General features: G+C 42.0%; 1 protein-coding gene across 1 annotated transcript in view; it reads right to left on the reverse strand.

The window, feature by feature from the left end:
• The window catches only part of prx (periaxin), a 35,186-nt gene extending 25,577 nt beyond the window's left edge, over positions 1-9,609 (reverse strand). The window contains 2 exon segments of the mRNA XM_034230511.1: positions 1,031-1,086; positions 9,591-9,609. The gene's annotated coding sequence lies outside the window, so the exon portion shown is untranslated.
• Between the last annotated feature and the right edge of the window lie 2,001 nt (positions 9,610-11,610).

Here is an 11,610-nt window from a genome sequence, read left to right on the forward strand (position 1 = left end):
ATTTTATTCTATGTTTTTTTCAAAACCTACTCAAAACCAAATATCTTCTATTTTACCCCTTTATGACACACAGTGGTCGTATTATTTATTGTTGGAAGCTCAAAAAAACACATTCACTGTAACAATAAATGAAGACACAGCCCAGACTAAGCACCCTGTAAACAGTCAAAAAGAACTGTCTTACTAAAGTATAACCCATTTAATAATGCAGTTATGTTAATCCTCCTGTTGTCTTCGGGTCAAATCTGACCGATTTACTACTTTCATCAATCATAACTTTTTTTGTTTTACATTCAATTGTATTAAGGCTTTATGATATCCTTCACAGTAGACATTTGAACATATTAAATTGCTGATCACCACTTTCATTGCATTTTGGATGATTTAGTCAACTTTGTAACACCCATGGTGTACTGCCATAAAGAAAAGGAATTAGTAACCATCTGGATCAGATAAAACACACACACACACACTCTAGATGTATTTCCCCCCCCTTATGTGCCCATCCCCCCACATGGATCACACCTGGCACACGCAATACATGTTCAGTGTCTATTCTTTGTATATTTACTGCAGTTTTTCATGTAGTCCGATACAATATTTACAGTTTGAAAGGGTGTTAAATGAAATGTGGTGATGATGGAGGGTTACACATATAAGATTTGACCACACGAAAGTCAATTTTCGTGTGGAAAACAAACAGCAACATCTGTTCCATTCATTTTGGTCATTAAACTGCAAAAATAATCGCTCCACTGAGTTAAAGTGTCATACTGTATCAGAGCTGCAGTACTGTGTTATTACAGTGTGCACAGCAGATGGTGTCTTAAAAAAAGGATTGACAACGCAGAAACAAAACATGCACCATCTCTTCCTCAGTGAATACTGATGTAAACTGAAATTTGTCAAATTGATCAGGGGCTCCAATCTCTCAAAACTCACTTTAGTATTACAGCTCTGACTTAAGAAATTCTACAGTATGTTTGTGTATTAATTTTGCATAAAGGGAAGGAGCTGAGTTTTTACTCACAGCTGGATCTCTTGATTGGCTGCAAACATGGCTGTCCTCCAGGTCTCTGTCAGAGTCTGAAACAGAGAAAGACCACAGGTTATTCTGGTTCACTCAATAACTTACAATGTATCAAGGTCAATTAAAAAGAGACATTACACTGTGTGCACAATTATTAGGCAAGTGAGTATTTTGACCATATCATAATTGTTGTGAATATATTCCAACTCCAAGTTGTATGAACTTGAATGTGTATTGGATGTAAGCATATCAGGTGTCATGTGTATTTGTGTAACGAGGGAGGGTGTGGCCTAGGGAGATCAACACCCTATATCCAGGTGTCTATAATTATTAGGCAGCTTCTTTTCCTCAGGCAAAATGGGCCAAAAAAGAGATTTAACTGACTTTTGAAGAGTCAAAAATTGTTTAAAGCCTCTCAGAGCGATGCAGCACTCTTGACATTGCTAAGATATTTGTTCGTGATCAAAGAACCATCAAAAGTGTTGCCAAAGAGAATAATCAAACGTGAATCTACCAGGAAGCCATTATCCTCCAGTGCTGTCATATTCAAGAACTGCAACCTACCAGGAGGGCCAGAAGTACCAGGTGTTCAGAGACATGGCCAAGGAGAGGAAGGCTAAAACCACCACTGAACAAGACACGTGAGTTGAAACGTCAAGACTGGGTCAATAAATATCTGAAGACAGATTTTTCAAAGGTTTTATGGACTGATGAGATGAGGGTGACTGTTGACGGACCAGATGGATGGGCCCATGGCTGGATCAGTACCGGGCCCAGAGCTCCAGTTCCACTCAGTGACAGCAAGGTGGAGGTGGGTTCTGGTATGGGCTGGTATTATTAAAGATGAAAGAATAATGACATGGCCTCCTTCCTCACCTGAACTTAACCCTTCCTCACCTGACCTTAACCCTTCCTCACCTGAACTTAACCCTTCCTCACCTGAACTTAACCCTTCCTCACCTGAACTTAACCCTTCCTCACCTGAACTTAACCCTTCCTCACCTGAACGTAACCCTTCCTCACCTGAACGTACCCCTTCCTCACCTGCACTTAACCCTTCCTCACCTGCACTTAACCCTTCCTCACCTGAACGTAACCCTTCCTCACCTGAACGTACCCCTTCCTCACCTGCACTTAACCCTTCCTCACCTGAACTTAACCCTTCCTCACCTGAACGTACCCCTTCCTCACCTGCACTTAACCCTTCCTCACCTGAACTTAACCCTTCCTCACCTGACCTAAACCCTTCCTCACCTGAACTTAACCCTTCCTTCCTCACCTGAACTTAACCCTTCCTCACCTGAACGTAACCCTTCCTCACCTGAACGTACCCCTTCCTCACCTGCACTTAACCCTTCCTCACCTGCACTTAACCCTTCCTCACCTGAACGTAACCCTTCCTCACCTGAACGTACCCCTTCCTCACCTGCACTTAACCCTTCCTCACCTGAACTTAACCCTTCCTCACCTGAACGTACCCCTTCCTCACCTGCACTTAACCCTTCCTCACCTGAACTTAACCCTTCCTCACCTGACCTAAACCCTTCCTCACCTGAACTTAACCCTTCCTTCCTCACCTGAACTTAACCCTTCCTCACCTGAACTTAACCCTTCCTCACCTGAACTTAACCCTTCCTCACCTGAACTTAACCCTTCCTCACCTGAACTTAACCCTTCCTCACCTGACCTAAACCCTTCCTCACCTGACCTAAACCCTTCCTCACCTGAACGTAACCCTTCCTCACCTGAACTTAACCCTTCCTCATCTGACCCTAAACCCTTCCTCATCTGACCTAACCCTTCCTCACCTGACCTAAACCCTTCCTCATCTGACCTAAACCCTTCCTCATCTGACCTAAACCCTTCCTCACCTGACCTTAACCCTTCCTCATCTGTCCTTAACCCTTCCTCACCTGACCTAAACCCTATTGATAACTTGTTGGTCCTTCTTAAAGGGAGATTTACGGTAAAGGAAGACAGTATACACTGGCTTCCCGTGTATCAAATAATTTATTTCAAAAATACTGCTGCTGGTTTATAAAGCATTGAATGGTTTAGGCCCAAAATACATTTCTGACCTCCTGCTAAATTATGAACCATCCAGCTTTCTGTCCCCCCAAACATGGAGAAGTTCAGTTATCATGCTCAAAATATCTGGAACAAACTACCACAAACCTGCAGGTCCTGGTAAATCCAGACTAAAGACTTTTCTTTTTGTCGCTGCTTTTAATTGAACTATTCATATCTTAAACTGCACTGTAACTTTTATTCATGTATTTTTTCTTTTAATGTTTCTTTTATTATCTTTGCTTTTTAATGACTGTTTTTAAATGCCATTTTCTTAATGTCTTTGAATTGCCTTGTGTTGAAAGGTGCTATATACATAAACTTGCCTTGCCTTGCTTACAGTGGCGTTTTTATATGTACAAAAGTGGTGGGGCACAAAAAACGTAGATGTCTATAAGCTTCTGCAGAGAGGTTCATGGCTGGTGAGGCACTGGCACTGACTCTTCAGGTTTACAAATATTATATTTTGACCTAAATCAAAATATAATATTATTTTCAAAAGCTTTTTTTGTCTGATGCTTCAATTAATTTTAAACAGACAGTTCAACAAAAGGATACCCAATTTTTTTTAATTGTTATCATTTAAATATTGAATTGTTCTCTCTTAGTAAGATCCCATTTTCAATAAAATTGCAGTCTTACCTTGACATGAAGATTAAGTCCATTTGCCTATCCTTCTGGACAAAAATCACTATTACTTTTTTGTAAAAGTCCTCCTTATGTTCTTGTAGTTTCAAAAGTCTATCATAAATCTAATCGATAGATTTATGATTAGAAAATTGTAAAAGTAGGGTAGACATGTGGATATTATCCGGCTGAACAAAACGTGCATTTATCTAATAGGTTTGTTTCCCACAGATCTTATTTGGAGCTATTTTATAAAATCCTATGGAGAAATCTCATTGCTTTTTTGTCGAGGGAAGCCATGCGCAGTTTACTTCCGGGTTTTAGGACGCAGACACTGCAGCTCTCTCGTCTCCTCTTCACACACCACACTTTTCGCGGCACACGTACTTACAGCCAATCAGCTCTGAATTATGTGAGATGACGTATGGTGGGGATGGCAGCTCTATGCCCCTATGGTCATTATTTTTTTGCCACACACATTAAATAGTAAAATATTCTGAGCATGCGCAGTGTACTTTTTACAGTCACCATTGACTTAGACAGTGAGAGGGAGGGGCAGGATCGGGTTTTGTCCCACATGGCTCTAAACAGCTCAATAGGCACACACTGTAGACACTAATTAGAAGAACACAGACTAAAAAAGCAATGTACAGACGAATCAGATGATTAAACATGTATATATATATATATTTATTTTGTTTGCATTTTTTTGTAATCATTATTTTTAATACTTTCTGCTGACACTAGGTGGGGCTGTGCCCCACCTGCCCCTAATGACCAGTCGCCACTGCTTGCTTAATAATAATAATAATGATAATAATAATTAATAATACCCTACCATATTCAAAAGTTAAAATGATATGAGCAATCATTTCCTCACTCACTGTCTCACTTACTGTTCAGCAGTAGTGATAGTTGAATTATTCATGGAACTATTTCAATACATGTGGTCCTTTTTAATACGTCTATATGCAGCATACCCCCTGACATGCCATCATAACAGGACCGTATCATATAACAGTAAATTAGTTCCAGCAACATTCTTAAGAAGGTGTAGCTGCACAGCAGGCTCAGTTATAATGTGGACTTTAAGAGCCTGCTAACAGTGACATGGCCGTAACTCTGAAGTTTCTGGGACAACGTTCTTTAGATTCTTTCCATAGTCCTGGTCATTCCTCTACATCGGCAACCCAAGCCAAAATGTTTCCAAAATGCCCAAGGCTATGCTAGGATTAGAAGTACACCTGCAAAACTAACATTTCCCAATAATTAGTTGCAATGTCTACTAATGCTTGTAAGGGTTAAAGTCAGGTCGAATGTCCCTCCCAGAAAACAGAAAATGTATTTGGGTCTTGAGAGCGGAAAGCGGCAGAACATTCCAGTGAAACGGAAGAAAGCAACAACAGTGCACCAACCAATGCACCGTGTCCCGAACATAGATACAAATTAAATGCTGCCAAGTGTGTTGCTGTCCTGAAATACAAATTGTCTTACATTGGTCAATCACATGATGAGATGTTTGTTCTGGCATTGAAATGTAGCGCAAAAGGACATATTTACGAAAACAAGAATATTACACTGGTTTCGGGCTAGGTTCTCGCTGCGACCAAATAAATTGCATTGGATCAGTGTGGGACTGCCCAGCAGATTCCATGGCTAGTTTCGTACCACTTTGATGCCCACTCAGACCTTTGAAGTAGCACGGCTGGCAGTTCATTTCGAAACCATTTAATATTCCATGCACCAGCAAACACTGAGACATGATGCAAGCTACCAAAGCAGGAATGAGGCCGGCAGAAGCAGATTGTTAGAAGCACCCAAGAAAATATCCCAGTGTCATCAACATACGCTGGTAACCCTAACCCTAACCCTAATACTTGGATAGTTGCTGTGTTTTAAAGATGGCAAACTCCTCGGGGTGACTTGATGTGGTGAGAAATAACGACCAACTTTGACAGCTGCAGTAAATCCACAGTTCCTTTTTTCGGCTATGCAAACAGCCGGACCTCGGCAGATACTAGTCTTTCGTAGAATATTTAAGATTTCATTGATTTATCTGAAGATTTTGCTGAAGCTGTCTTCTGGTCAGTTTACCATCAGCCAGTCATAAGTGCTATAGTTACACAGAATCACGTGACTTTCCATCAGGCGCGCCGGATTCATTTTAGAAGTGGGGGGGGCAAAAAAAGTGCGTGTGTATGGCCCACTCCCAAACCACGCCCTACACCCTACCCCTACACACTCCCCTCTCCGTGACGGAGTGAACTCCGTGGAGGGACACATGAGGCTCCCTCCTGTCAGATGGAGGGAGTAAATACAGCAGCAAGCTTTGGGACAGCCTCCCCTCTCTCCGGCAGAAACAAGAAGTGCCGTAACTGAATGTAACAACGGTTTCAAATCAGCATCTCTTTTATAAAAATGTAATGAATAACTCAAATAAAACTCCAAACATCTTTCATTGTGTTACTTTTTTGTAAAGCTCTTTTAGTTTTAAACCTGATGTTTATAAGCTTCTTAGTTTTTGCAACAGTCTGTAAATATACAACTTTATAATAAAATGCACACAATTACCAGTAGCGTTGCGTGGGGAGAAAATTAGAGGAAGCCAATAATACGTCCTTTCTTTTGGGTCGGGGGTGTGGTGGTCAATGTGATAACGTAACCAGATGAGTGATTACAGCACCCGGTATCATTTTACACACATTTGTATCAGATGCAGGACTTACACACGCCTGTTATCTAACCGACAGGTCCGCACGCACTCTCCAGCCCAAACTCTAATAAGCATTCATTCACAAACTAAATCAGGAGACCTTTAACGTTTTACGTCCGATTCGCTCCTTTTTTCCTCGCTGTACACAGCTCCAGTTTGGGCATTGGCCTGTCATCATATTTTATTTTTAGTTGCTGCTGTAGCGGAAGTTTAGTACAATTATTTTTGATGAAATACTCCAAATCTCCACCCTCCATAATTGCACTTGCTTGCTTTCTAACGGCGGTGAGAGTGGTGCAGTGACGCTATCTATCTTCTATCGATTAGATTTATGATTACAAAATAATAAAAGTAGGGTAGACATGTGAATATTATCCGGCTGAACAAAACTTGCATTTATCTAACAGGTTCATTTTCCACTGACCTTATTTCGAGCTATTTTCCAAAATCCTATGTAGAAATCCCATTGCTTTTTTGTCGAGGGAAACCGAGCGCAGCTTACTTCCGGGTTTTAGGATGCGTCACTGCCACACTAAATTGATGCGATTTGATTGGAGGCAAGGGAAGCCAGCCGCCTCTGGCTTCCCTTGGCATGGCCCTGACTAATCACAGGTTGGCAGGGGCATGACGTTAGCCTTGTCTGATTGGTCAATCCCTCCATTTTTTTTCACCAAGGGAAGCCAATTTCGGCTGGCCTCCTCTCGCAACAAAGAGTGCAATCTACTGTTTCACCATAACATATAGAGGGGCGCTGTTTCACTCTTTGTAAAATACTCAATGAGAATGGGGGAGAGACGGGCCGGCAGCAACACACAGCAAAGAATTTCCGAAACTAAACGAAGTGTTTTTATTTATTTATTAAAATTATAACTACAATCCGAAAAAACAGATTAACCCAGATTAACCCTAACCCTTGGCCTCCAGGAGAAAACGCCACTGACAATTACCTTTTTCTAGACTAAACACAGGTATGATCCTAAGTTAAAAAAATATGAGGTTATCATGAGGTTGTTAACATCGCAGTTTATCACTATCGTTTAGTGGTTTTGCAAATAATTAACCACTCTCTGTTTTTGTACCATTCTGCGTTGAAGTAGGCCTACCTTCTCTTTGCCCAAATAATCTACTAGCGGTCTCCTTTTTTCCGATAGTTAGCTGTACAGCTTTACCCGCCTCAATGTCCCGACAACAATCCTCCATGCAGTCGGAACCAGCCTGTTTCGGTTCAACGACGGCGGCGGTGGTGGTTTTGACAGTTTCTGCGGCCGCAGAGCTGCTGCTTTTGGGTTCATCTGGCTTCGCTGTTTGAAGAAGGTCCAGGCTCCGGAGATGTGGATGTCAGGGATATGACCTTCCAGTTGTTAAATTTAAGTTTAGATTGACTGTATTTAGTTTTCTTCTGCGCTGGTTCTTCTGACATGTTTGCAAGTGTATATATTCTTTCTATCTCTAGGTTAACGGCTGACACACACAGAACAACGTAACAAATAAAGTAAACAACGTAACAAATAAACAAATCTAAGCTTTTTTATTGGTTGTAATTTAGGGTAGGCCTACATGGATACATTTGAATGGTGTGACAATGTCCTATTTCATTGGGTTAAAATGTAGGCCTACATATTCTTCCTGTTATGTCTGCCTGCTTTATTTTACCTAATGCAAAGTGACCTGTTCCATCGAAATCAGTCGCATTGACCCGAAGACACATTTTGATTCCTAGCTTTCTAATGATATCAGGATTGTTTTTGTAGGCTACTCCAAATATTAAGCAAAATATGTCACATTATATAATGACTGTTACAGAGTCATCATTTTGAGAAAAAGGCCTTTAAAGTTTTCTCTTCTCTGGAATCCATCGATCTGATTGATTATTAGCGGAGCAAATTATCAAAATACTATGGAGGGGAAATATTTTTGTTTGGATTACTGCACTCACGGGAAACACCGGCTGTTGTTATGCCTGCTGTGACCCAAGTTACTCCGTTCTCCGCTTGTAATTATGCCGTCACAAGCTTCAAAGTTGTAGGCCTATTTATCATCTGAATTTGCCGAAACAAGTTTAATATTCTGAAAGCCAAGACTTTGCTTATTTGAAATCAGATAAAAACAAACTGTAATGGACCCTGCCGTGTTATCTATGATTAGCACCTTACATTCATAATTTCAGCGGGAGGGAGGGGGAGCGGCGCTGAGGAACAGCAGAGTGGCCAGTGAGAGCTGTCATCTTCCCTTTACAAGCTTCAAACATGCCTGTAGCTAGTGAGATTGAATATAACAATCAAAAATATCAAAATATACACAGCTAGATCAGATCGCGTTTTAGATGCGACTTTAGAGTAGAGGGGAATTATTGAAACGGGATTTGTACAGTTTTCCGCGGCATCTGCTGCTGCGAAAATGTGGGGCAGGGCTGAAAAGTGGGGGGGGGGGGCAATGGCTCCCTGGCCCCCCTGCTTCCGGCGCCCTTGCTTTCCATCACTCTGGCCCCCAGCAATGCCATTCCTCACAGTCCTACCTTCATGTGTTCACTTCTTTAACTGCCCAGGCCTAGCTATGTGTGTGTATTTGTGTCTGTGCACAGGGAGAAAGTCTATCTGTGTGTTTGAATTTGTGCGTGTGTGTTTAGACGTGTACAGTGTCAGCATGGATGCCTGTTTGGGCGGGTTGGAGGTATCTGGTGTCCTGCAGGTCACAGGAACACATAGCACACATTCACTGCTGGCCGGCGGTCAGTGTATCAGTCACAGAGGAGCAGGGACAGGTATTCATGGCATAGAATAACTTCTGAAGGGATAGACCCTGCACACATGGAGCGATCTGATCTGAAGTGATGAGAACGGAGACATCAAAACCTTCCCTGAGCTAGAGCTAGATCTCTGATGATATATACATAATTAAATGGTACCCGTGAATATCTTGATAACTCTACAATAACCATCTACTTTTAGACACTGAGCACGGCCAGACATTCCCTTACATTTCATGTCAACAAACATCTACAAATGTAACTGCTGTGAATAAATGGTCCGTGTGCAATTTAATAAAAATAATCAGATTCTAGTGCAAAGTGAAAAACTGATTTTAAACACTAAATCTTAAAGTTTAAATACAACTCTTTTAGTTTCACTAGCAAATTCAGTTTTGGTGACATACTTGTCAAACAAAGATGTTCAGCATGCCGTGTTGATGACCAGGACTTCTATCTGTTATTTTTGTGCTGAGTTTCCGGCATTGTGTCAGGTGCAGGTGCAACCATTGCACTGAGACGGATGTCCTGAAAGTGGCAGAGTCCAAATGAGCAATAGTCATGGCAGTGATTCAAGATTCTCCAGGAGCCACGTTGGTGAAAGTAATATGCAGGATGGCAATCTTGTCTGCACATTTGTATCCTAAAAACGCAATTTAGTTCCTCTCAACGGGGTGATTTACAATAACAAAAATAGTTTCCTGATCTCTGAGACCTGTAGAGAAAAACTGAAAACGTCAGTAAAAATTCTAAATGTTTATCAGCTCTGTGCACCTAAAGCAGTTTGAACTGCAGCTCTGTGTGACAGACAGACGGACGGCAGCAGGTGGAGGAGGTGGCACTCCCTGAACGGAGAGGAGGAATGGTGGAATGGCTGGATGGAGGAGGAGGTGAAGATTTGAAATGCCTCACAGTTCTTTTTTTGGATCAGACTCACACATCTGCAGGTCTACACACGCCTGATGCCCGCCACAATCAGCATGTAGTAGAATATGTAATAGTGGGATTCTATATCACACTACATCTTAGTAGTGAGCAGAATGTAATACTGAATGAGACAGACACAGAGGACATGAACCTGCAGGTTATTATCACATTTTAGAGGTGTGAGAAACATGAAATGTCTTCGGACATGTTGATTCACCAACGAATCCTATATTTGTATATTTGCTAATCTTATTGCAGTTGGATTTTCTTCTGAGTAAACAATTTTTTTAAAACATAACTTAATTTGAAGACCATAAACATATACCAATAAGGAAGATCCAGAGCTCCCTGCTAACAGGATCAGAGGCAGCCATGCAGCCAAAGAGTCTCTCGCTGCCTACCGGCTCTCAGGATGGGGTCTGAGTCTGAAGAGCTTGTTTTTGTGCTGTCAGACTCTGCAGTTTGTCTAACAGCTGGATTAAGTTTTCATGAGTGCATTTGATAATGCAGGCGGTTCTTAGTGGTGTGGTACCATGGAAAAGATAAACGTGGTCTGAAAGCACCTTTCAACTTCACAGCCGGGTTGTGCAAAAGGCTAAGTGACAGCAAAACAGTCATGTATTTTATTTACTTTCAATGACAGATTTGTATGCACTCATTATATGATTTTTTGTTAGGAGCAAAGGAATTAAGCTCATACATAGACACAAAGAAGCTTAATGGCTGCAAAGTAGATTTTTGGGTAAAAAGCTAATCTTGAGAAGATGCCTTGCTCGGTATCTGCTCTCACATCAAGAGGCGCGTTCACACCGGAGTACTTTTCCCTGTGGAGTACTTTTCCCTGTAGAGTACTTTTCCCTGTAGCCTACTTTTCCCATTTAGTTCCGTTAGTGCCTGGAATTTTGCGTTCACACCAAAAAGAGAACTTAGTTCCGAGAACTTTTACCCCCATTTTTAGTGCCTGCTAGAGAGGTGGGACTATCCTGGGGAGAAAAAAGTACCAATTTCTATCGGCTGGGTGAATTGCAAACCACGCCCGTAAAACTCTGAAAGGTTTTGTGAAGCCGCCATTGTATTTGCTGGCATTAGCATTATTAGCATTAGCCCCGCGCACCAACGGAGAGAGAATAACTTATGGCAACACAAAAAAAAACGGCGGTGGAGATGAGGAGGTGTCGGCGTTCTGGTGCTTTACTCGGAAGGCTTCAGTCGAATCTGCTGGGACTCCCAGCAGCTTCTACTGAAGCCAGTCCCCAACTCCGGGGACTTCCGGCCGGGGACTTCGGGTGGCAGTATACGCCGTGAAGTTGTTTGGGGCCTGCCAGTAAACCCAAAGCAGAAGAAGAAGTGACGTCAGCGGCTTCATTTGCGTAATCTTCCCTCAGCGAACTTATTCCGGTGTGAACGCGATCTGTACTTAGTTCCATGGGGGAACTTAGTGCCAGCCCTAAGTACGGCAAAGTACTTGGTGTGAAAGCGGCTATGGTCCCCAGTGGTGGG

This window comes from Gymnodraco acuticeps, unplaced genomic scaffold (assembly GCF_902827175.1).
Source record: "Gymnodraco acuticeps unplaced genomic scaffold, fGymAcu1.1, whole genome shotgun sequence".
Lineage (NCBI taxonomy): Eukaryota > Metazoa > Chordata > Actinopteri > Perciformes > Bathydraconidae > Gymnodraco > Gymnodraco acuticeps.